The sequence below is a fragment of the Rhinoderma darwinii genome, chromosome 1 (genome assembly GCF_050947455.1).
Source record: "Rhinoderma darwinii isolate aRhiDar2 chromosome 1, aRhiDar2.hap1, whole genome shotgun sequence".
In the NCBI taxonomy this organism is placed as follows: Eukaryota; Metazoa; Chordata; class Amphibia; order Anura; family Rhinodermatidae; genus Rhinoderma; species Rhinoderma darwinii.
In genome coordinates this window covers 356,998,368-357,025,299 of record NC_134687.1, presented here as the reverse complement: position 1 = coordinate 357,025,299, position 26,932 = coordinate 356,998,368, and positions in this window count along the sequence as shown.

Genomic DNA, 26,932 nt, shown 5'->3' with positions numbered 1-26,932 from the left:
ACACAGGACGTGGCAGATGACACAGGACGTGGCAGATTCCTCTGGACGTGGCAGATGACACAGGACGTGGCAGATTCCTCTGGACGTGGCAGATTCCTCTGGACGTGGCAGATGACACAGGACGTGGCACGACTTGATACTAAGGCAAAGCACGGGAAATAGGAACGGGTAACAACAGGAACGGGAAACACTAAGGGACCATTTGCAAGACAGACTGGGAAAACTAACAACGCTCAGGCAAGGATTAGAAGGCCGAGGGCCTTCTTATAGACCAGGAAATCGTGGCAGTTGATGATGATGACGATTTCCTATTTGCGCGCTCTGACCCTTTAAGGCCGGGCGCGAGCGTGCGCGCGCACCCTACGGGACACAGCCGAACGGAGTGGAAGTGAGCGCTGGCGTCTCCTAGGAGGGAGACGGAGACCAGCGCTCACAGAACCATGGCTGCGGGCGTCGGGAGGTGAGCAAACCCGACGGCCCGCGGCCATGGACGCTACAGACAGTTTGGATTTCTTGCAACTGTCATGTCATGGCAACTAGTGTATTGCGACACAACTACATTGACTTTTATTACATGCAATGTAGGCTACGGGACATAGCAATCTTTGGCCAGTCGACCTGTGTCGTGCACGGCCAAAGTCGCCGTGTAGCAGATAGCCAAATTTATTTATAGAGAAAATGTGGTGTGTGGTTCTTTTTTTTTTTTTACATTACATTATTCTTCACCCTTTATGGCAGTCTGCCAGAGAGGGAGAATATGCAACTGGTGATCACAGCCTGTCACAGCGATCACCTGACCAGAGACTACTCTGAGGCTCGGTGATACAGCTGTCCTCCTTACCATCGGCATGCAAGTGATGCATGTGATGCTGTCATAGCGTTTTCATAGCTGAGCTTCTTACCGTCGGCGCGCAAGCGCTGCTGGGAGGAGCAGTGTGATGCTGTCCCAGTGATTACATGACCGGAGACCACACTGAGTGGTCTCCGGGTGAAAGCTCCGTTATATCAGCTGTCTCTAGACAGCAGTATCACAGAGCTCCTCACAGTCGGCGCGTAAGCGCTTCTGTTAGGAGCAATGTGATCGTTGTGACAGGTTGTCACAACGATCACATGACCGGAGACCATGCTGAGTGGTCTCCGGTGACAGTTCTATGACTAGAGACAGCTGTATCACGGAGCTAAACCCGCCGGGGGGCAGCAAACCTGCTAACTCTGCAGGACATTCTGGAACAGCCCTGCAAAGTTAATTGCGGACTGATGCCACAGAGAACGCACACTGATGGCACACGGAAATTAAATGCATTAAATACGGTCCGTTTATTTACGAACGCAAAATGGACACGCTCATCTGAATCAGGCCTTACTGTTGGAATATGGAAATGCGCCCATTCAAGAAGCATGCATCCACTATAAGTAATAGGCTTACATTTTTTATTGGTGCCATATGTATTCTTTAATTTGGAATGTCCACCATTGCACTTAAAAAGCATTTTTTATGTCATCATGACATAATTACGTTGATGCAGAAATAATGTGCCCCAAAAAGGGCATAAAGAGAGTTTTGGTCTCAAATGACACAACACGATTACTTGGAGGAAACATGGAAACTGTCCACACAGAAAAAAGTAGTGATTTTTTATCATAATGAATTGACACCACAATAATCGATGCACAGCCTCAATGCGCAAACTTTTTTCTTCATAATGAAGTTCAGAATTAGCAGGAAATGAGGATTTCCAAATTAAACCATGTTCCAGGTTTACTTTGAGCTATTCAGACATAGATAGTACGAAGTATAATTGCGGCATCTAGGAGTCATATGTGTAACGGCCGCAGATTGTCTCCTCTGCTGTCCAGTCATGTCCAGCCTCCTCTGCCTCAGTCATTAGCGGGATTACCTACTATTTTTTCTCAGTTTGCAGACATCTTCAGCAAGAAGAAGGCTGAGATGCTTCCCCCACACCGGTCTTACGACTGTCCGATTGAACTGGTTCCAAATGCTTCACCACCACGTGGACGGGCATACCCTCTCTCCTTGCCAGAGACCCAGTCCATGTCAGCCTATATCAAGGAGAATCTGGAGAGGGGTTTCATACAAAAATCCTCCTCCCCATCCGGGGCCGTGTTCGTCTTGGTTAAAAAAAAAAAGATGAATCTCCTCGACCCTGCATTGACTACGGTCGTCCAAACCAGATTACGGTCAAGAATAGATACCCATTGCCACTGATATACAAATTATTTGACCGTATACAAGGATCCAGGATTTTCTCTAAACTGGACGTGCATGGGGCTTACAACTTCATCCGAATCCGTCGAGGTAACGAGTGGAAGACGGCACTCAACACTCGAGACGGGCACTATGAATACCTGGTGATGCCCTTCAGTCTGTGTAACGCTCCCGCGGTTTTCCAAGAATTTGTAAATGATATCTTTCGAGATCTCCTGTATGTCTGTGTTGTGGTCTATCTCGATGATATTTTGATCTTCTCCCCAGATCCAACGACACATCGTCAAATTCTGTTTCAATTAGGGGGAATCGTCTGTATGCCAAGCTGGAGAAGTGCATTTTTGAAAAAAAATTCCTGCCCTTTCTGGGCTACATCATCTCAGATCAAGGCCTCAAGATGGATCCTGAGAAAGTGAAGTCCATCTTGGAGTAGCCACGTCCTCAGGGCCTCCATCATGTCTCGACAGTTATCGTTGGAGGTGGACGCTTCCTCTGTTGGTGCAGTCTCAAAGGAAAGGATGTAGTGTGTGGCTATTACTTGAGACTTTTTTCTCCCACAGAGCGCAATTAGTCTATTGGGGATCTGGAGTTACTGGCTATCAATTTGGCACTGGAGGAGTGGAGACATCTGCTAGAGGGCGCAGTTCATCCCATTCTGATATACACCGACTACAAGAATCTCACCTATCTCCAGTCGGCTCAACGAATAAACCCCCGAAAACCAGGTGGTCGCTGTTCTTCACCCATTTCCAGTTTGTGCTCCACTGCTGTCCCACTGACAAAAATGTGAGGGCCGATGCCCTGTCCAGGTCGTTTGAAACAGAGGACACTGTGGAGACCCCTCAATGTATCATAGACCCCATCCTGCATTCTTACTGCTAATCCCTTGCAAGTTAGAGACATCCCTCTGGGATCCAAATTGTTGGCTGGCAGGCCACGCTGGTGTTCGTAAGACTCGAGACCTGATAGCTCATCATTTCTGGTGGCCCACGCTGCCCAAAGATATTGTGGACTTTGTCTCTTCCTGCACTGTCTGTGCTTCTAATAAAGTTGCTCACTCCAAGCCTGCCAGCCTGCTCCAACCTCTGCCTGTGACTAATGCTCCCTAGCAGCATATTGCAATGGACTTTGTCACAGATCTTCCTCCCTCAGCAGGATGCAATACTGTCTGGGTGGTGGTGGACCGGTTCTCGAAGATGGCACATTTTATTCCGCTGACTGGCCTACCTTCTGCTCCATGACTGGCAAATCTCTTCATTCTGCACATCTTCCGCTTGCATGGTTTGCCTCTTCAAATAGTGTCTGATCGGGTTATTCAGTTCACCTCAAAATTCTGGAGAGCCCTCTGTAAACTCCTAGATGTGAAATTGGACTTTTCCTCAGCCTACCATCCCCAGTCCAATGGTGAAGTCGAGAGGATTAACCAAATCACAGATAATTATCTTTGTCACTTCATCTCCATGCAGTATGATGACTCGGTACAGCTTCTTTCATGGGCTGAGTTCTCGTATAAACACCAAACAAGTGAGTCCATTACTTCCACGCCATTCTATATTGTCTACGGCCAACTTCCGCGAATTCCTGTTCCGACTACATCTCAGTTACCCGCATCTGACTTTGGATTTGGGGACTGTCTACAAATCTAGCAGCAGACCCGGTCCTCTATTCTGCTGGCAATCAATCGCATGACGCGAAAAGCGGATACACGAAGAAGAGAGCCGCCTCAGTTTCTTCCTGGAAGCAAAGTCTGGCTGTCCTCAAGGAATATTCACTTGAAGGTGCCATCATACAAATTTTCTTTCAGGTTCCTCTGACCTTTTGAGATCCTGCAACAGATAAGCCCTGTCTCCTATAAGCTTCAGCTGCCTCCTACCCTCAGAATCACCCAACTCCTTTCATGTGTCTCTCCTGAAACATGTGGTTGCTCCCAGCGGTTCTTCTGATGTGTTCGAGGTAAAGGAGATCCTGGATTTCAAGAGGGTAGGAGGAAGGACTTTCTATTTGGTGGACTGGAAAGGGTTTGGTCCTAAGGAGAGGTCCTGTGAATCAGAAGAGTACTTTAATGCCCCTACCCCCGTTAAAAAGTTCCTCGCTCGTATTGGACACAAGAAGAGGGTTTGTAAGGGGGTACTGTAACTGTCGCGGACCGCTGCCTCCCCTTACCTGCTGACGGCCGCGACCGCAGACCTCTCTCATCCTGTCGACGTGTCTCTCCCTGGAGACGCCAGCACATCCGGCTGCTCTGCCCTGCAGTGACTACTAGGGCGTGTGCGCGCTAGTTCCTGGCCTTAACCCCTTCGCACACCCAGACGTACTATTACGTCCGGGTGCGGGGGGTGATGTTTGGGGCTCGCTCACGCGATTAGAGCGCGCCATATAGTTCCTCGCTCGTATTGGACACAAGAAGAGGGTTTGTAAGGGGGTACTGTAAATGTCGCGGACCGCTGCCTCCCCTTACCTGCTGACGGCCGCGACCGCAGACCTCTCTCATCCTGTCGACGTGTCTCTCCCTGGAGACGCCAGCACATCCGGCTGCTCTGCCCTGCAGTGACTACTAGGGCGTGTGCGCGCTAGTTCCTGGCCTTAACCCCTTCGCACACCCAGACGTACTATTACGTCCGGGTGCGGGGGGTGATGTTTGGGGCTCGCTCACGCGATTAGAGCGCGCCATATACTGTGGGTGTCGGCTGTATTTTACAGCGCACACCTGGGACTAACAGCCGGGAGCAGCGATCACGCTGTTCCTGGCTGTTTAACCCCTCAAATGTTGCAGTTAATCGCGACCACAGCATCAGAGGCATTGAAAAGAGGGGGTGGCCCCCTCCAACAGCTCCTCGCCCATCCCGGTAGTAAGATCGGTGATGACGGTTGTTATGGCAGCCCAGGGGCCTAATGAAGGTCCCCAGGACTGCCTTTACTCTGCCTCTGTTAAGCTCTGCCAGATTCTGGTTCAAATCCCCTAGGGGAGGCTAGTAAAGTATGTAAAAAAAAAAAGTGAAAAAAAGTTTTCAGTAGTGAAAAAAAAAAAAATAATATTAAAAGTTCAAAAAAACAAACCCTTTTCCCAATTTTCCCCCTAAAGTAATGTCAAAAATTAAGAAGTAAACAAAATTAGTATTGCAGCGTCCGTAAAAGTCTGAACTATTACAATATAGTATTATTTAATGCGCATGGTGAACGCCGTAAAAAAAAGTAAAACGCCAAAATCAGTTTTTTGGTCACCTTAGCTCTAAAAAAAAATTCTACGTACCCAAAAATATATTTTTTTTAACAAAAAGTTTATCAATAAATGTAGTAAATTATAAAAAAAAAATAAGTAAATTTGGTATCCTCGTAATTGTATTGAGCCACAGAATAAAGATAAGTTGTCATTTTTACCGCACGGTCAAAGCCGTAAAAACGAAACTCAAAAAAATATTGAGGAATCGCAGTTTTTTCCAACTTCAGCCCGCAAATATTTTTTTTTCATTTTCCCAGTACATTATATGGAACTATAAATTGTACTAAAAGAAACTACAACTCCTCCTTTAACAAATAAGCCCTCACACCACTCTATTGGCGGAAAAATAAAAATGTTAAGGCTCTTGGAATGCGTGGAGTGAAAAACAAAAATCAAAAATCAAAAAATGGCTTAGTCCTGAAAGGGTTAAAGGGCCAGCACGCGCACATGTAAATAATTAAATAATTATTCCCAGATCACCCTGGACTATAAAAATGGCCCTTTCACTCCTTGCCTGAGCGTTGTTGTGTATTCCCATGTTAGTCTTAGCAAATGGTCCCTTAGTCGTATCCTGTTCCCAGTGTTCCCGTGCCCTGCTACCTGTATCCTGTAACCCGTGCTTTCTAGTGATGGAGTTGTGATGCGCAATCTGCCACGCCTGCTGTCATATACCACGTCTGGTGTCATCCGCCACGTTTTGCGTTATCTACCATTAAGTTCCATCTGTGCCTAAGCCTCTGCTACTGTCTGGTCTATTACAGGTACTCTTGTGTTAGGACTTTGCATAGATTTTGTATATTGTTGTTTGGCCAGCTGCTGCTCTGCTACGGCGGTGCGGCCTAGTGTGTCCACATACCAACAAATCGTCACAATATTGCATGGGAAAAGATCAATGGGTTAATCAATGTCCCCTATCTTTTAAGCCTTGAAGAACACATGCTAGAACTGGATATACTAAGGGAGAAGAGAAGCAAGACCTGTGACAGATTAGGAAGACAGTAGTTTTGTTGACAGTCTGAAGGCAATAAAGAGAACATTAGTCTTCTCATTGAATGAGTTAACTAGAGCTCCCATGTATGACAAGTGAGTGTTTCTGGAGCCATGGAAGAACTAAGATCAAGTAAAGAGTGGAATGATTCAACATCAAGATTTTTTTGGGCAGTCTGTCGATTTCAAGGGAGTGTTGTTGGAAACGAATATCTACCCTGGTGGCCAAAGAAAAGCGATTGTCCAGGGAAGCTGGCAAATTACTACCAGCTAATTCATCTTTTATGCGAGAAGATATACCTGCACAAAGGGTAGTTATCAATACATATTATTCTATGCAGCCTCAGAAGCCAATGTATGAGAAATGTAATGGCGTACTGTCCTATAGTGGAAGACCACTGTTAAAGACGGAGAAGAGAAGAAACAGCTTCTTGAAGACCTTCTTAAAGTCAGACAGGAACGCAGGCAGGCTGGACATGATGCGATATGTGAGGCCTGTTGTGTCCGCGGTCGCTGACTGCCGGCATGCCGTACTTACCGGCAGCCGGAATTGCAGGACTCTAGGAGCTTGTCGGCGTCTCCCTCTTAGGAGACGCGAACTCACGCGGCTGCTTCCCCCTGCTTCTAGTGTGCGTGCGCGCGCTCGTCCCCGGCCTTAAAGGGCCAGCATGCGCACCAACCAAAATGTTCCCTAACCAATCCCCTTACATTCTGAACTATATTAAGGGCTTTGCTCTTCCCTTCATTGCCTGAGCATTGTTGTTGTTGTATTCCCATGTTAGTCTTGCAAATGTTTGCTTAGTTGTTATCCTGCTCCCAGTGTTCCCGTATCCTGTATTCCATAAATGCGCTTGTTCCTGAGTTGCATCTAGTGTTGGAGTTCTATTGTCATCTGTCACATTCCGTGTCATCTGCCACGTCTGGTATCATCTGACTCTCAAACTCTGAATCTCAAACTGCAGGCGCACTGGCTGAGAAAGCCCTGGCAGGCCTACAGATCCAATTTAAAGTGAGGTGCGGTCAAAAGAATGATTGCAGGAACTGGAATAGATGATAATTCTGGAGCAGTAATAGTATCAACTGGAGCTGACGAAGAGGCCTGTGAAGCAGGTGCAGATAGGCTATGCAGCATTTGGATGATCTGATCCTGCCTAGAAGATTGCTGAGCAACACATTGCACCAGTTCCTGCAGGTCTTTAGAGGCAGGAACTTCAGGGGCATCAGGGTGCAAGGCCCGGGTGTGTTGCAACTCACACAAGACCTAGACAGCAGAATATAGTAAACCCTGTGTGTTTATTAGACTATTTGAGGTGTGGAGACTAGGGGTTTCCTTGACCCCCTCACAAGGTTTTGCAGTCAGCTGCAGGGGAATCCACAGGTCACGGTACGGGCTGTCCTGGCAGTAACTTGGGGTACTGAAGTGCTTCCCCTTTAAAAGAAGACAATCACAGATTAAATAGAATTCAAACTTTACTGAACAACTGTAAATACAGGAGCACACAATTCGTTATTGTTACTCACACTTTAAGAAGCACAGTATTTTTAAACGTTACGACATTTATACGAGGTACACAAACTTGGCGGATGCAAATTAACCAAACAAATGGAACATTGAAGTAAGAAATTCTGCTTCTTCAGGTCTTTGTATGGCACGTAGAGGCCATACTTTGCCTATGTTACTTCACACAGCCTCTATCAGGCTTTCAACATCCACCGTGAAACTGGCAAAAATCCCTTTCTCTCTCTCTTTCTCTTCCAAGCCCTGCTCACAAAAGTTCTTCCTTGGTTTGGTCACAGTTCCCTGAATGTCAAGGATACTGTCTGTCTCAATTCCCTGCGTAACAAGGGTTCTGTTTCTTTGTCACAGTTTGCTGCGTTTTAAGGGTTCTTTCTCTCAGTCACAGTTCTCTGTGTCTCAAGGGTTCTGAGGTTTCTTTTTGGCTTAGCTGGCTATAGCCAAAAAATGAATAGCAACTGTCGGTCCAGTCATTGTGTAGTGGAAGAATAGTATTCTTAAAGTGATTCATTCTGAATATGGCTATAGTGTAAGTAACAACCGCATACAGAAAATAAAGAAGTTTTGGGGCCCCTGCATCCGGAAGCACATAGCTACAAATAAAACAAAATTGGCAAGTCTGTGGAGATTGAGAGGGAGGAAGGACTTGTTAAAATGTTTTTGTTTACATTCATTTTTTTCCATAGTTTTTTTTTCTTCCCTTTAATATATATATATATATATATATATATATATATATTTTATTTTTTTTAGAGCGATGTTCTTTAGGTTGGGGGAGGGTTGTAAATGTCTTTATGTACCGTGATATTTTTTTATATGACACTAAAGTTTTTCAAGAAAAACTGTCGTTTGTCCTAATACTTAGGCCGTATTCAGATGACCGTAGTATATGTCCGCGTGACGGCCGTTAAAACAACGGCCATCACACGGACGCATGTATTTCAATGTGGCCGTTCACAGGGCCGTTGTTTCAACGGACCGTGTGAAGGGTTTGTTGAAAAATAGAACATGTCCTATTTTTATCCGTTTTCACGGATCCCTCGATAGACTCAAGTCTATGGGGACCTGTAAAAACGGGACCCGCACGGGTGCAACTCGGACGTGAAAAACTGCCATTTTTTATGTTCGAGTTTGCACTCATTCGTGTGAATCTGGCCTTACAATAATTTCTCCAGTTGAATAGAGCAAAAGAGCGCCGATCGGCATTCTGTGTTGTTGATCAGTGTTCGTTTAACAGGTGGAATATCTGCCCGTGTAAAAGGACCTTAAAGAGGCTCTTTAAGTGCCCTATCTACCTAATCTGATAGTCGCTGTAATGTAGATAACAGTTTTTTTGTTTTTTTTAAACGTTTATTTTTCACGGAGTTATAACTATTTTCCATTTTATGCTAATTTCTTCTAAAACCGGGTGTTTTTTTTTACTTTTGACCAAATGGGCGTTGTAAAGAGAAGTGTATGACGCTGACCAAGTCATACACTTATCGTCATTCATGATCAGCTGTACTCACAGCACAGCGTGATCTCGTGAGATCACGTTGTGCTGTCACTTACTCCCACAGTAACCTTACCGAAGTGTCGGGAGAACGAAAATCACGCTGTGCAGTGAGACAAGCTGGACATGAATGAAGAGAAGTGTATGACACTGATTGGTCAGCGTCATACACTTCTCTTTACAACACCCACTTTGTCAAAAGTTAAAAAAACTGCCACTTGGGCTTCTAGAAGAAATTAGCATAAAATGAAAAATAGACATAACTTCGTCAAAAATAAACGTTTAAAAAAAAACAAAAAAAACTGTTGTTATCTACATTCCAGCGACTATCAGATTAGCTAGGAGATAGGGCACTTATAACTGGGGACAGAGCCTCTTTAAATATGCATCTAGTTGCACAGTTGATCACCTTGCATGGCTGCAGGCATGACTTTATACCTGTATTGAAAATGTGTCTAAGGCCTTATTCACAAGAACGTGTTTAACGTCCGTGATACGCGCGTGAAAATCACGCGCGTTGCACGGACCTATGTTAGTCAATGGGGCCGTTCAGACATTCCGTGATTTTCACGCAGCGTGTGTCCGCTGCATAAAACTCACAACATGTACTATTCTTGGCCGTTTTTCGCGCATCACGCACCCATTGAAGTCAATGGGTACCTGAAAATCACGCGCAGCACACAGAAGCACTTCCGCGTGTCGCGCATGATTCACGCAACAGTAGATCAAGAAAAGAAGGAAAAAATAAAACCACTTCCTTCATTTCTTTTTCTAAACATCAAAACCGTGTGTCATAAGAATGGCATATGCGTGAAAATCACGCAGCCACGCAGCAAACACTTGACACACAGAACTGCAACGCACAAAAAGCGCAGCATTTTTTGCACGCACAAAAAGCACACATTCATGTGAATTTCGCCTAATTTGTGCTGTGAATGCAGCCCAAGCAAACCAAGCATATCACCTATAAAACTAATGTTCCAGATTTGCTCAAATACGCATATCCATAAACAGCGTAAGGCTATACATAAATGACTCAAAAATAGTGCAATCTACTTGTGAATACTAAGAAATGCTTGGCTTTGCATTATTCAGATTAAGGTAAATTATGTAAAGCAACGCCCTGTACTGACACCAAGAATCATGGTAAAATAGTAAGATAAAAATATAGGCACAGTAAAAACTTTTTTAGGTCATTTAAAAAAAAAACTATTTTTTATTTATTTAAACAGGATAAGCAATCAACCAACAAGAAACAAATCAGAACCAAAGCATGTCAGAATCTAAGCACACTATACAAGTATATATATATATATATATTTATTCATTTATTCTTATTTTATTTTTTTTCCTTTTAGGAGGGTGAATATTGTAAAAAACTGTGACCAAGATAGCGAAGCTGGTGAAACAATAAATGTGGAATCAAATTACAATACAGAAATAGGGAAACAAGGAACCGTTAATGGGTAAGTGATTTTGTTGGTAAGGGCTGATTCAGATGAACGTGACATTTTTGCGCACGCAAAAACCGCTGAGTTTTGCGTGCGCAAAAGGCACTTGACAGCTCCGTGTGCCCTGTTCCTATGGATGCGCGGCTGCGTGCTTTTCTTGCAGCCGCCATCTTTATGAAACTCCGTTTGGATGTTGCTTTTCTGTTTAAATTCATTATTTTACTGTTATTGTGCGAATAACGCTTGTCCCACGGAAGTGCTTCCGTGGGGCATGCGTGATTTTCACGCACCCATTGAAGTTATGCGCGAAAAACGCAGACACATAGAACATGTCGCGAGTTTTACGCAGCGGGCTAACGCTGCGCAAAACTCACGGACTGTCTGCACTGCCCCATAGACTTCTCTAGGTCCGCGCGAGCTGCGTGAAAACCATGCGGCAGGCACGGACGCGAAACACATTCGTCTGAATCCGTCCTAAGTGTAACAAACTAAAGTAATCAAATATTGTGGTCTGGTTGTCCTGGGAAATATTTACATGCCTTACGTCCTTTATCAGTATAACAAATTAAATAATCCACCATCTATGGGTTTATAAGATGGTGGGTTTTCTTTTTTCTCTCCCGAACTATGGGATCTTATTGATCTGTCCTTTAGTATTTTATTGTGGTGAGGCTTATCTGCACTGTGTTGTAAATGCCATTGGACCGCCTCAAAAATGGTGCAGCTGAACTGTCGTCTGCTGTTGCATCTCTGTGGGACTTGTGTGTGTGGTTTCTTGCATGCATGGGGCTACCTTATCTGATACACGTTGGGTGGCTCCACCTTACGTGCGGGATTACTGAGCATGTATCGCATGCTACTGTTTATATATGTTTTGGGATCTAGGTTCCTTTCAGTTTTTTTATGAAACAGTCATGATTTTTAGGACGCAGACAATTTGATATGTGGGTCCATTGGATATGCCATAAATGTCTGTCATCAGAATAATTCTTTAAGGTTTTTAAATTTTATGAATTAGCAATTGAATATTATTTTGTTTTTAGGGAACCTGGTCAAGATGGAGTAGCTAGTGCCAAGCCCATTGAGCATCAGGAAGCACAGCAACAGAAAAGAGTTAATCTGCAAGGGAGAATTTTGGACAAAAAATCTACAGATGTTTAAAAAAGCAACAAAAGAACATCGACACAAAAATTCTGTTGCACTTTTTTTCTTGGATCTTTTTATTATTTAATGTTTATTTGTACTCAAACTACTAACAAAAATTATAGTTGCGGTCAGGCAAACCAGGCTGAAAACATAGTGCAAAAACTAAAAACAAGTCTACTCAGAGGTATCCGTGACAAGATAAGGCATTCCGCTAGTAAAAAAAAAATACTTTGATAATTATATTGTACAGTAAAGTCATCTATTAATAGCCAACACATCTATTTTGTCCTACTATATGAGGGACACAAATATATTTTGTATTCCAAAGAGATTAACTTAACAACATTCTTATTGATAATATATTTGTAAAAACATAGATGCCTCCACTTTTTTAAAGATTTATGAGTTAGGAAAAGAAAATTGTATCTTAAATTCTTTGAAAAGTGTATTGATTAAAAATATGAAAAATTAAGAAAAACACAGTTCCAATTGAAATCAATATACCAATCAATATTGCAGATATACCAGGTCCTCCAAAACTAGACATGCTCTTTGTAGCGCTCTCATCTATGGTTAATAGAAAATGGTCCTAAGTAAGGGGCATTCATCTATTAACTCAGAATTTCCTAATTGGGAATTCTGTTAGGTTTGATGCAAGTACTTCGGCACAGAACAAATCTCTGCATACTTAGAAACGATCTCTGTATCATAGAAATAGAGCTCAGAACCCTGTTATAATAGTACTATATATAAGTATATATTAGTATAAATTATTTTGGGTACGATTATAGTGTAAAATCAGGTGAGATTAATCTGGGGCATTCATTTATGAAAAATAAAATGCAATCAGAGTGACACTAACAGTCATGACAAGTTTAGGCCATGTTCACCCATTCATGATTCTATCAGGATTTAGACACGAAATCCATGCCTAAATCCTGACAGAAAGCACTCACATTCTGCTGGCAATATACCCCATTTACACATTCAGGAAAATATCCGTGCGAAATAATGAATGCACAACAACATGCTAATTTCTGTTGAAAAGTTGCATATTACCATCCGCGTGCGGATCCGATGTCTAATCTGTGGCAGAAATCCGAGTGTCGGATGCAGATTTCTGTTGTGGATTTTCTGAAAACACCACGGCAGATTTGTCTGTGCCAAAATACATGTGAAAATAGCCTGATAACCACAAAATCTCTGCCAATCATATGGGAAATAGAAGTCACTACCCAACAGGGCATAGCTATAGGGGGTGCAGGGATAGCATTTTCACCAAGGCCCTGGTACCTGGAGGGCTGAAAGGCCTCTGAATGGCCCCTCTGCCACATAAGAAGACACCAGTATAAATGTCATGTGGTAGATGGGAGCCCACATTAAAAATGTTGCATTGTGGCCCAGGAATTTCAAGTTACGCCTCTGCTATCCAGGACAGAGGAGATACTAGCTACAGTTGAGATGACAGGATGAACAGAGGTGACTTGTTCTACAACTTCTCTCCAGACAGTGGTGTTGCTACCACCCAGGAAGGCCATGTCACTCATAGAGGACCAGTAGTGAGAGGGCTCTCCCCCACTTCCCTTTACACATTCATTGAGTTAAACAATAAAAACAATTTCACATGCCGCCGCCAGTAAAGGAGCTCGATATATACAGATGCATAAAGCTTCCATTGAGTTCAAAGGAACTGTATAAATTCCTAGGCGATAAATGCAGCGGATTTGAAAAATCTGCAAAAAATTACCTTACAATGCAAGTGAATGGGTCTTTACAAAACCTTTTTCAATCTTTGCAGAAAAAATGTGCACAGAATTTAGGGCATGCTGTGGATTTTCAAATCTGCAGCAAGCCCTATACATTATAGATTTCTAACTGCAATGCAAAGGGTGCACTCCGTGGCAAATCCATAAATAATACAAGATTTTTTTTTTTTGTCAAATCTCTTTTTAATCAAAGTCCACATATTACAGGGTCAAATAAATTAAAACTGTAAAGCAATAGAACATGACTCGAGGTCCACAAAGAAGGAAACTTTCAAATAATAAAATCATTATCACAAGTGATATTGCGGAATCATTGACACATGGACTGAAAGAGAAAGAATCATGACAATTTGATATAAATTTGAGTAAAAATCTGCTGCTGGAAAAATTTGTACCGTCTGAACATACTCATTTACATACAAACTCACATACAGGGGTTGAGAAAGGTTCCACTTAGTGAACTGTAACAGTACTGGGTTTTTCATTTTCTCCCTGTGTCTTTCCTTTTTTGGCTGAATATTGGAACAGGAGGTCATGTTCCCTGAACAACATGCACCCCTGATTCTTTTTACTGTACTTCCTTTGTTAAAACTAGAAAGATATAGGAAGTAGAGCTGCAAAACACATAGTCCATCTATGCAATGAATCATAAACCTGTAAATTAGAGATAATATTGTTTTCAATGGTTTGCAGTAAAAAAAAAAAAAAAAGAAGACATTTTTTAACACATGAGAGTTTTATTACATTTTTGGGAAACTTTCTCAATAAAAACAAAATTTTGAAATTAAACTTGAAAACATTTATATAATAAACTTGTGTTATTTTCATTATGAATAGTATATAGACTATCACTAACATGCACAAATTAGTATAATACAGTAGTCCCAAAGGATACAATACCGTGTATATATTTTTAACGTGGAATGATTTTTCCTTGACCATTGTAAAGTTAAATCAAATCCAACTTGCAATGTGAAAGATATAACAATAGCAGATCCATCCAATCAGCCAAGTGTATTGGCCTGGGTGTTCCTGTAACCCTTGTAGACTTCAATAGGGAGAGCAGCTCGGGTGTTCACATAAGTGTCATAGAGTGCCCAAATAACAGAGGAATACAATTCAGTCATAAAATTAAAATCACTGGTAAAGTGATAAACATAGTTATCTTATTATATGGCACCGTAAAGATGTGAAATATATTACGCAGTAAGTTAACAGTCAGTTCTTGAAGTTGATGGAGGGAATTTATTAAACACTCTATGTCAGTTTTCTGGTGTAGAAAAATTGAGCGACTTTTCCATTTTTATGCCACTTTTTAAAAAAATTGAGCCAGGAGTGGTCGGGTCCTCCGCAGTCCAGTAAATTTACCATAATTTACGTCAGAAAGCTGGCATAAATTATAGTGCAAATCTATGCCAGATCATAGCTGGTATAGATTTGAATTTCTTGATGGCCAGAGATGTGCCTAATTTCTAAAGAGGCGTGCCTAATTTCTAAAGAGGCATGCGTATCAAATGTATGACATGCCAGTCTTATTAAATTCCCCCCGATGTGTTGAAAGCAGGAAAAATGGCCAAGTGTAAGGATTTGAGCAACTTTGACAAAGGCCAAATTGTAATGTCTGTACAACTGGGACAGAGCATCTCCAATACAGGCCTTTTGGGGTGTGCAGTGATTAGGACCCAGGGGTGTAACCAGATGGAGCCGGGACCCATGCTACCCCAATCAGAACCCCCTCTGCTCAGGTATAAAAGGAAAAAAAATGTACTCATCTTTCTTCTTCTCTTGTCTGCAGGGGGCTCGTCCCAGATCTTTTCAGGCTGCTGTATGTCCTGGGGAGCAGACCTTTGCCGGGGCTTGATGTGGCAGCCTGAGGGGTACCCTGCTTGTCCGCTTTTCCCTCCGGGTCTGAACGCAGTCGCACCCCCTGCGACCGCGATCATTTTGTCACTGTTAGTACCTAACAAAAGTGGTCCAAGAAAGAAAAACCGGTGAACCGGGCACAGGTTCATGGGGGCCCCAAGGCTCATTGATGAGCATGGGTTACGTAGGCAAGCCCATCTGGTCCAATTCTACAGAATTTCTAAAAAGTTAATGCAACATCCTCTGTGGCCAACCTGGTAATCACTAGAGCTGTGCTTTATAAGGAATGCCTTGTCATGACCTTCCTTTCATGCTCATCGTAACGCATTACAACTGGTTCAGATTTTCTGGTGGATTTCCTTGCAGATTCTGGGCAGCCACGTCAATGCCACTCAGTGGGGCTTTACCCTTAATCAACTTGTAGCCATTGCCCATATATATTATAAATGTGGGTGAGCTTCAGGCGCAGCAACGTGACAGTGGAAAACATTTCATCAGTACTAAGTAAATGTGGCAGAAGTCATATAGTTATTTCCAAAAATGTTCAAAGTGGCGGCGTACGCCGATGATTTGTTGTTCTTTATTTCTCATTACATTTCTCTACCAAACCTCATGATGGAATTTCAGAAGTACGCGAGTCTCTCCAATTTAAGATTAATTACTCAAAATCTGAAGCCCTGAATGTTACTTTGCCTTCTACCGTGGTCTGATCTTTGCGAGATGCATTTAGTTTCCATTGGGCACCACACTCGATTAAGTACTTGGATGTATAATTATCTGACGATCCTCTTTTACTTTACCAGCTTAATTTTGCTCCTCTCCTTCAAAGCATCAAGGCAGACTTTGGTAGACGGGCAAAGGGAACTTTCACGTGGTTTGGATGATGCGCTATCATTAAAATGAATGTTTTGCCCCGTGTCCTATACCTGTTCCAAACCATCCCAATTAGAATCCCTCTGAATTTCTTCAACGCCCTTGTAACCCTTCAAGACTCCTTTATTTGGAGGGGAAATCATCACGTCTAAAATGTACACTTTTAAGATGTATTATACTGCCTCACATTTTACTCAAATTTTAGACTGGTGCTGACATTCCCTGCTCAAACAAAGCTTTACACGCACTCCATTTAACCCCTTCCCCCTGCTGGCATTCTGGGCCCTAATGTCCAAGCCATTTTTTAGATTTTTCCATTGTCACATTCGAAGAGCTGTAACTTTTTTATTTTTGCGTCGGCATAGCTGTATAAGGTCTTGTTTTTTGCGGGACGACTTGCAGTTTTTATTGGTACCATTTGAGAGTAGATGCGACTTTTTGATCACTTTCTATCACATTTTTTTTAAGTCAGGATTAACAGAAAACAGCAATTTTTCCATTGTTTTTTATTTTATTTTTTACGGCGTTCACAGTGCGGGTTAAATAATGTAACAGCTTTATAGTCGGGGTCGTTACGGACGCGGCGATACCAAATATGTGTAACTTTTTTGCTTTATTGTATTTTTTTTTAATAGTAAAGCATTTTGTAAGGGGAAAAGCTGGGTTTTTCATTTTTTTTTTTCACTTTTTTTTTTTATTAACTTTATTAAACTTTTTTTACTTTTTTACTAGTCCCACTAGGGGACTTCACTATCCTCCGATCGCTATTATAATACACTGCAATACTTTTGTATTGCAGTGTATTACTGCCTGTCCGTTTAAAACGGACAGGCATCTGCTAGGTCATGCCTGCGGCATGATCTAGCAGGCATTCGCTGCAGGCAGACCTGGGGGTCTTTATTAGACCCCCGGCTGCCATAGAAGACACAGACACTCGGCGATTTTATCGCCGGGTGTCAGTGAAATGAGAGGGAGCTCCCTCCCTCTCTCCAAAACCATTCAGATGCGGTGCTCGCTATTGTGCACCGCATCTGAAGGGTTAAACAGGTGAGATCGATACTAATATCGATCTCACCCGGCAGAGCAGGGACGCCCCCAGCCCTCAGCTGCTTCTGGCAGCTGAGAGCAGGGAGATTTCACGGCTCCCTGCTCTGTTTACTTTATTCTACAGCAGCGACGTAGTTTGGCGGCGCTCTAGAATAAAGCCCACTAATGACCGCCGTAAAAAGACGTATCAGCGGTCATTAAGGGGTTAAAGCTCTTACATGGGTGGACCCTTCCCTAACCCGTTCCCTATGCCTCCACCCAACCATAGGTCCCACTCTAGAGTTTTGTCGTACACCTGCAGTAAAATCTTACATGCTTCCCCCGTCTTCCCCACTATATTGGTAAAACCGTCTTTCCCTCCGGGAGTTTAGGATCCGGCGTCCAGGGCATGGACAGAGGCGGACATATTTAGAGTCACATTTTGGCAAATGAGGAGCTCTCCCTAATCTCAGAGCCTCGTGCATTGGGAAGTTGGAGGACGTTCCAACTCAAGCACTTTCTATCCACTCTTCCCGCAAGAAGCTCTTTTGTTGGAGATAAGACTACTTTTGAAACCCTATGCCTGGGAACAGAATTTCTGTGCCATACCTTGTCACTGACCTATAAACTTCTCTTGACACCCCCGAACCAATTGCCTCCAACGTACCTTTTGCAATGGGAAACAGACCTAGATGTTACTCTCTCACCTCAACAACGTGCTAGAATCTTTACTCTAATGAACAAGACCTCTATTAGTTGCAGATTTCAGGAATCTAATTATAAACGTTTAACAAGATGGTACCATGTGCCTACCCGTTTGCATGCTTTGTTCCCAGGTGCTCCTTCCGTTTGTTGCAGATGCAATTCTGAGGAGGGCACGCTTTTACATACTTTTTGGTCCTGTGAGATTCTGGCATCGTTTTGAGAGACAGTGACTAGGGTTATTCGTACAGTTATGGATCTGTAGATGGAAATAGGCCCTGCTTTGATCCTCTTGCATCACTGCAAGATTCCACTCACTGTGTACAAACGTTCACTTCTTCGACATATTGTGACTGCTGCTAAGATGTGTATACCATTGTTGTGGAAACAACCAAGACCTCCTCCCATTTAATTTTGGTTGTCTAAGGTCAATGACCTGATGACTATGGAAAACCTGTCATCTTCTCAATCGGATGATTGTGATCGCTTTCACCAGACCTGGTGTCTCTGGATTGAGTTCTAGAACTCTGCTAAATATAGTATTCTTTTGAGCGACCATGCTTGAAATGCTTACTTTTACATAGATTTGGTGCCCTGACTGAACATACTGATCTTTTCCCCTTCCTTTTCCTTCTTTTTTTTTTTTTCCTCTTCTTCTTCTCTTTCTCTGCTTTGGGTGGTGATTTGTGCCGGAATTTGAGCTTATTGTTTTGTTTTTGCATAATATGTTTTTATCAGTTTTTGCCTTCATTCTGTAAAATGGAGTGTCATCCGCAAGCCGTCCGCAAATCGTGGGCCGTGCACATGGCCGTGCCCAATATTTGCTATGAGCCTGGACCGCAGAACACGGCCGTAATAAGACATGCCCGTTCTTTCTGCGGTCCGGGCTCCTGGGCCATGCACGGACCATGGAAACCACGGTCGTGTGCATGGCCCCATAGGAATGAATGGGGCCGCAATTCTCCCATGGATTTTGGGGGAATTGCGGCCGCAAAAGCACGTTCGTGTGCATGGGGCCTAAATTTAAGTTATGTAAATTATACATTTCATAATATTACTTAATTTTTCACTCCGTTTATAGTTGGAACCAGCCCAAACCAACAGGAAAAGTAAACAGTGTGATCTGCGTATGAATTGTAAAAAAAATTGAATGACTTTGTAAGAACACAGTAACACTCCTTCATAGATATGGTTTTGTGTAATTCATGTGATTCTCAGTCTTACTAGCCCTAAGCAAAAATCCTAAGATACAGCATATCATGCTGTTTCATTAATGAGAATTTAACAATGGTGTATTATAAACCACATGAATAAAAAAGCATGTTTGGGGCACTGGACATACAGTGGATGAAATGTTACTTAACAATGAATTGCTATTATAACTGCAATTCCTCCTTCATTGGAAAACATTATATTTAATATACATTCGATAACATTCTATTCATTTAACATGACAGGATGATGTTAGATTTGTAGATATTCTGGAATAATAGCCACTTGTAATAGCCTACAAGAATTTGTGACCTTTTCAGACAACTTTTATTCATCCTAAGACCCTTCAGAGAAGATTTTGGCTACATGCACACATTGCAGAATTTGACACGTAAAATCCAAAAACAACCGCAAAAAAACACTGATGAGTTGGGGGTCTGAGCACTGAGACCCCCACAAAAGTGGCAGAAGTGCTTGGTTGGGTGCTGTGCTGCTTAGTTTCTGATTGGTTTTCCTGGGAATGCTGAGCGAGTGGTATACGAGCTCAGAGCCTTTCTATTGAGCGTTCACCGCTGTCTCGGCTTTACGAGAAAAGCCAATCAGAAACTAAGCAGCACAGCGCTCACCTGAGCGCTTCTGCCGCTTCATTTTAGCGATCAGTGGGGGTCTCAGTGCTCGGACCCCCAACCATCAAAACTTCTGACATGTCACTAAGTCATGTCAAACGTTTTTTAAAAGTTTAACTCTTTAAAACCAGGAGTGGATCCAACAGCAAGGAAAAGTATAAGTCCTTCCTTTATACTTCCCATTCCTTTTGAAGCCATTGCTGGCTGTAGCTAAAACTGAATCCAAAATGGCACCAAAAACTGCATGTGTGATGCCAGCCTAAGTCTTCCTTCACACAGCGTATTTTTCTGGCGTTTTAAAATGCATGCCAGGGTTTTTTAATACGTAAAACCTTTGTTTTTATCTGCATTTTTAGTGGCTTTTTTCTATACTGTAATTTTTTTCCTGCCATTTTTCTAGTCCTAGAGAGACGCCTGTGGTTAAAATGCCAGAAAAAAAATGGCACAACCAGAGCATGCCGCGTTTTGAAAAAAAAAAATGCCACTTACCACAAAAATGCAACAAAAAATGCAACAAAACGCAGTATATGTCATGTGTTTTATATTTATTTTCAGACTTTAATGTAATATTTGGCCGCACAAAAATGCACCAAGAAACGTTGATAAAAATTGCATAATGGCTTCCTTTACACAGAAATTTTCTATCAATTTAAATTGCATTAAAAAATGCTTTTAAAAACACTAGCATTATTAAAATGAAACATGGGTTTTTAAGGCGTTTTTAGTGGCGTTTTTTATGTGGTGTAATTTTGTACATTCATTTTTCTGGTGTTTTTGAAGTCCTATAGAGAAGCCTAGGGGAAAAAACAATTCACAGTACGAGCAGATCAGACAGGAAGCAGCGCTCGTACGAGGGCCACGACCCCCTAAAAAAACTGATTGAGGCCTGATTTACACGAGCGTGTGCGTTTTGCGCATGCAAAAAACGCGACGTTTTGCGTGCGCAAAAGGCACTTAACAACTGCGTGTGTCATCAGTGTATGATGCGCGGCTGCGTGATTTTCGCGCAGCCGCCATCATTATGACACTCCGTTTGGATGTTCGTAAACAGAAAAGCACGTGGTGCTTTTCTGTTTACATTCAGAGTTTGACAGCTGTTGCGCGAATCACGCAGGTCGCACGGAAGTGCTTCCGTGCGACCTGCGTGGTTTTCACACACCCATTGACTTCGATGGGTGTGTGATGCGCGAACAGCGCACAAAGAAAGGACATGTCGTGAGTTTTACGCAACGCACTCGCACTGCGCAAAATTCACACACTGTTTGCACTGCCCCATAGCCTAATATAGGTGCATACGACACGCGTGAAAAGCACGCGCGTATATTACGCTCGTGTAAATTATGCCTGACAGTGATGATGGGAGTCGGACCCCTTACCGATCAGATATTGATGGCCTATCCTGAGAATAGGCTATCAATTTCTTAGGACTGGACAACTTATTTAATTGCATAAACTAGGACAATATCCCCTTCGCGCACCTGCATGTAACTGCACCTCTTGGTGCAGGGAGTGAAGTATGGAGCGGGCTCACTGGGTGTGAAGTATGGAGCGGGCTCACAGAGGGTGAGATATGGTGTGGGCTCAAGTGCTGAGCCCGCTTCATACGCTGTGGGTGCAGGTGCAGTTGTGTATTACAGCTGAAACCCTGGATTAACGGCTAGGAACAGCGATCGCTCTGTTCCTGGTCGTTTAACCACTTAGATGCCGTTAGAAAGAGGGGACAGCCTTCTCTGACAGCCCATCGACCCCCTGCAACATGATAGCGGGGTGCCTATGGTTGTCATGGCAGCCCAGGGGCCTAATGAAGACCCCAAGGTCTGCCTTCTATCTGCCTCTGTTAAGCCCTGCCTCTGGACCGAACATGCTCATGTGAATCCAGCCTAAGGCCTTATTTACACGAACGTGTGCGTTTCGCGCGCATAAAAAACACAGCGTTTTGCGCACGTTGCAGGTCCGTGTGTCATCAGTGTTTGGTGCGTGTCTGCGTTATTTTCGTGTGTATGGCATCCTTATGTCACGCGGTTTTGACGTTTATAAAAGGAAATGAAGGAGGTGGTATTATTTTCCCCAGCATTTCTTGAGCAGCTGTTGCGCGAATCACGCACAACGGGTGCGTGATGCGCAAAAAACGCTCAAGTATAGGAAATGCAGTTAGTTTCATGCAGCGGACACACGCTTCGTGAAAAACACGGAATGTTTGAATGGCCCCATTGACTTGCATAGGTCCGTGCGACGTGCGTGATTTTCACACGCGTATCACGGACGTGAAATACGCTTGTGTAAATAAGGCCTAAAGGATATATACCTTATGGGATAATAAACAATTCAGCAACAGTAGGAAACTAATGTGGCTAAATGTAGGGGGCAATAAATGATAAAAAAGGAAGCATTCAAACTACTAAAGCACAGTAAAAAATAGTGTAGTACCGTGTTAGCCAGAAACAATATGCAATGTTAAATACCTTTGTGTCAAAAAAGACAAAAGTATAGAAGGTATGATACCTTTATTGGCTAACCATAAAAGTTCTATATGCGGCTTTCAGAGCGCACAGGCTCCTTCTTCAGGCGGTTTACAAATGAATGACTTAGAAAAAAGCACAACATTTAGATGTTACACAAAGACAATTAGTACATGAGGTGATACATCAATAAAACTGGGGTTATAGGGGTGATGACTTAGGAGTTAAGGCATCTGGAGTCAGTCTGTTGAGGGATGTGACGTGTGTCCATGTAGTGGCTCATAAATCCTGGTTTTAGATTGAGGCCTTGTGTCTATGACTGGAATTTTATCATCATCTTGAATTCCCAAATTTTTCTCTCTCTGTTGTTTTTAAAATGACCCTTTAGTATTAGGACTTTTAAATCTGCCAAGACATATATCTGCAATGTATGGGAAGCGCTATGGGTAGCAAAATGTCACCACAATATGCTAACCTGTTAATGGCCAAACTAGAGGAGGAGTTTTTATCAACCAGCGCCACTAAACCTCTAGCATATTTCCGGTACATTGATGACCTGCTGATAATCTGGACAGGCTCAGAACATGAACTGCTTTCTTTCCATAAAAACTTCAACAAGTTCCATCCTACCATCAAACTCACTCTCAACTACTCTACATCTCCAATACATTTCCTGGACATGACCATATACACGAGAAACAATACTATACAAACAACAATCTACCATAAACCTACAGGTCGTCCAGCATATCTGAGATGGAACAGCTTCCATCCGAGACACATAAAGAAATCCATCATCTACAGCCAGGCTCTGCGGTACATACGAATCTGTTCAGACAGTGAAGACAGAAAACAACACCTGCTATCACTGAGGAATACATTCTTACAACAGGGATACCATCCACAAATTATAGATGATCAGATCTACAGAGCAACAAGAACTCCAAGGAGCAATCTTCTGGAGTACAAAAAGAAGGAAGACAACAGCAGGGTGCCCCAAGTGGTCATATACAACCCACAAATGAACGTCTTGAGGAAAATTGCTTCTGATCTCCAACCTATATTTAACAAAGACAAACTGAAGGAGATATTCCCGGATTGACCTCTCCTTGCATACAAACAGCCACCAAACCTAAGGAATCTCCTGGTCAGAAGTGCCCTCTCATCACCATCAGAGACTGGCACCTTTCCTTGCAACAGTAGAAAATTCAAGACCTGTACCAACATCTTGTCATCAAACACCATCCAGATACCAAACACGCAGCAGGACTATAAAATCACTGGCTCGTTCTCCTGTACATCCTCCAATGTAGTTTACATGATCCTATGTACAAGGTGCATCAATAAAGGAATCTACATTGGAGAAACCATACAAAAACTACAAACCAGGATGAATCTTCACAGACATACAATAAAACAGGAGGTGGATCACCCGTGGGAAAACACTTTTCTGGACCTGATCACAGTTTGGCACATTTAAAGGTCCTAATTCTGAAGGGTCATTTTAAAAACAACAGAGAGAGAAAAATTTGGGAATTCAAGATGATGATAAAATTCCAGTCATTGACACAAGGCCTCAATCTAACACCTGGATTTATGGGCCACTACGTGGACACACGTCACATCCCTCAACAGACTGACTCCAGATGCCTTAACTCCTAAGTCATCACCCTTATAACCTCAGTTTTATGGCTCTGGCTTATCTTAATGATGTATCACCTCATGTACTAATTGTCTTTGTGTAACATCTTAATGTTGTGCTTTTTTCTAAGTCATTCATTTGTAAACTGCCTGAAGGGGCCTGTGCGCTCTGAAAGCCGCATATAGAACTTTTACGGTTAGCCAAAAAAGGTATCATACCTTCTATACTTTTGTCTTTTTTGACACAAAGGTATTTAACATTGCAAACTACTAAAGCAGAATGGTAGTGACGAGGGATTAAATAATTATAAAGAAAAAATAAATAAAATAAGTAAAAATAACCCAACATTATTTTTTAACTACTTAAATAATAAGAAGTTTAAAATTGAGAGTATAGGTCCGCTAAGAAATAATCTTGCTATAATGGTGGAGGAGGATGAGAAAAAGTCCAATCTATTAAAGAGAACCTTTCACCTCCCCAAACATGTGGAGCTGAGTGCAGCGTGTTATAGGAAAGACTTCAGAAACACTGGCCCACGTAAAATTATTTTTCTAACTCCCTCCGTTATTTAAATATCGGTGAAGATTGTGTCACTGTCCAAATAAAGTAAAATAAAAGTTTCAAGTAATAAAATAAAACACAATCGCCCTTTTTCCCTTATCAAGTCCTTTATTATTGAGAAAAATAAATAAACCATACATGTTTGGTATCGCTGCGACCGTAACGGCCTGAACTAGAAAAATATTATGTTATATATACCACGCGGGGAACGGCGTTAAAAAAAAAAACTATGCCACTATTTCTGTTTTTATGGTCACCTTACCCTGCAAAGATTGGAATAAAAAGTGATCAAAAAGTCGCATGTATCCAAAAATATCTGCTGGAAGCATGGGTGTCCGTATTATATTAACACTTTCCCAACAAAATTTGCCAAACTGCAAGGGTATGTGCACACGACCTCTTTTCAGACGTAATGGAGGTGTTTTACGCCTCGAATTACGCCTGAAAAGACGGCTCCAATACGTCGGCAAACATCTGCCCATTGCTTGCAATGGGTCTTACGATGTTCTGTGCAGACGAGCTGTCATTTTACGCGTCGCTGTCAAAAGACGGCGCGTAAAATTACGGCAGCGTCAAAGAAGTGCAGGACACTTCTTGGGACGCGTGCACTTGTTAAATCGTCTGAAATTCTGGAGCTGTTTTCTCCTGAAAACAGCTCCGTAATTTCAGACGGATTTGGCGTTGTCCTGTGCACATACCCTAAAGGTGCAGAGTGTGGACCAAAAGGGGGACAAGTAAGGACCATTTATCAGCGTGACACTGGCCTGTGCGGAAAGGATTGCTACACAGCATAACAAATATCTATGGATTATTTTATTGCTTTTTTTAACACATTATTATACCACCTGACTGTGCCCCTGATGTACTCTGCCCGGCTTACATGTGCCCCCACATTATAAACTGAAATACTAGTAAAACTCCAAACAAAACTACTACCAAGCAAAATCCACGTTCCAAAAGCCATTTGGCGCTCCCTCCCTTCTGAGCCACACAGTGTGTCCAAACAGCAGTTTACTTCCACTTATATGGCATCGCCATACCCGGGAGAACCCTTTTAGCAATTTTTGGGATGTGTGCCTCCAGTGGCACAAGCTCGGCACGACATATTTGTCACTGAAATGGCATATCTAGGGAAAAGTTGACATTTTTACTTTGCACCATCCGCAGTTTATGGAAAAGACCTGTGGGGTGAAAATGCTCACTCTATCCCTTAATAAATGCCTTGAGGGGTGTAGTTTCCAAAATGGGGTCACTTCTCAGAGGTTTCTTTTATTATTTCACATCAGAACCTCTGCAAATGTGAACCAATACTTTGGTAATCGCCAAATTAGGCCTCAATTTCGCATGGTACTCTTTCAATCCTAAGCCTGGTCTAATGTCCAGGCAAAAGATTAGGGCCACATGTAGGGTGTTTCTAAAACTGGGAAACACAGCATAATAATTAGAGAGCTGTCTTGTTATGGTGGCACAAGCTATGGAAAAATTCCCATTTTCACTCTGCAACATCGAGTGCACACTAATTTCTGCAGAACACCTGCAGGGTTAACATGCTCACTACACCCCTAGGTGAATACCTTGAGGAGTGATTTTTCCAAAGTGGGGTCACTTGTGGGGGTTTACACTGTTTTGGTTCCACAGGGGCTTTGCAGATGCGACATAGCGCCCAGAAACCAATCCAGCAAAATCTGCACTCCAAAAGCCAAATGGCGCTCCTTCTCTTCTGATCCTTGCTGTGTGCCCAAACAGCAGTTTATGACCACATATGGGGTATTTCTGTACTCCAGAGAAGTTGCTTTACATATGGTGGGGTTATTTTTTTCCTTTATTTGTTGAGAAAATGTTAAATTTTAAGCTAAAGCTGCTTTGCAAATGTGACATGGTGCCAAGAAACCAATGCAGCAAAATCTGTACTCCAAAAGCCAAATGGCGCTCCTTCTCTTCTGAGCCCTGCCATGTGCCCAAACAGCAGTTTATGACCACATATGGGGTATTTCCGTATTCCAAAGAAGTTGCTTTAAAAATGTTAGGGGGATTTTTATTCTTTATTTCTTGTGGACATTGTTGTTTTTTTAGCTAAAACTACATCTTATTGGAAAAAATGAAAATTTTTAATTTTTACGTCCAAATTTTAGTAAAATATATGAAACACCTGTGTTTCATAGA